General features: G+C 43.5%; 1 protein-coding gene across 4 annotated transcripts in view; it reads left to right on the top strand.

The window, feature by feature from the left end:
* Positions 1–825, top strand: part of TRPC4 (transient receptor potential cation channel, subfamily C, member 4) — a 448,068-nt gene that overhangs the window by 95,397 nt on the left and 351,846 nt on the right. The gene's annotated exons all lie outside the window — the stretch shown is intronic.

The raw sequence follows: 825 nt of genomic DNA, 5'->3' as shown, positions 1-825 counted from the left end.
TCTTAGTCTTGGAAGGGGGTTTGCTCTGAGGGGACCCAACCACTTGCCTTGATGTCTCCTGGGCGAGCAACTTGCTTGTTCTTGTAGTAATCATTCTGACTGCCTATATTGTTTTGTAAGGAGCTCCGGTAGCGTAGTAGTTACGAATCGGGCTGCTAACCTCAAGGTCACCAGTTCCAAACTACCAGCTCCTCTGCCAGAGAAAGATGAAGCTTTATGCTCCCATAAAGATTTGCAGCCTCGAAAACCCAGTGCAGGGCCACTATGAGTTGGAACTAACTCCATGGTACTTAACAACAATATATTGTTTTGTATTTTTCCTTTTGATCTTTCTTTCAAGAAGCATCTTGTGTTCTTCTAGCCACTCCAGACTGGTATGCTTGTCCTTTCAAGTAGAAATCTCCCACATCTGAAGATTCTGGATGCTGTTAAGGATTCCACCTATCATTTTATGTAATGCAGAGGCTCCACAGGAAGCCTCCTTCATTGGGCATGTTGTAGCCCCATTTTAGGTATTCCAATCAGTTATAGACAGAAGACAGATTTACAAGCTTTCTATGGTGATTTTTCTGGCTAATCCTTTCTATCCCCCACAAGTGTCAATTTTATAATGGTATGGCAGGGAAACCAAGATTCAAAAGACAGCCAAGCATCTTAACATTATTTCCCCCCTTTTCCCCATTCCAACCATGTTTTAATCCCTGTATCCCAGAGCCCTGTTGTTCCAAGTTTGTGCATACATCTTTCTTTACCTCTGTCCCACTTAACCCATGCAAACCTGCCTAATTGTTCTCCCATCTGCTTTGTTCTTCCATTCCCCTCCCC

This window comes from Chrysochloris asiatica, unplaced genomic scaffold (assembly GCF_000296735.1).
Source record: "Chrysochloris asiatica unplaced genomic scaffold, ChrAsi1.0 scaffold00022, whole genome shotgun sequence".
Classification (NCBI taxonomy): domain Eukaryota; kingdom Metazoa; phylum Chordata; class Mammalia; order Afrosoricida; family Chrysochloridae; genus Chrysochloris; species Chrysochloris asiatica.
Note: the sequence above shows the minus strand (reverse complement) of the source record. Positions and strands in the feature narration are given on the sequence as shown.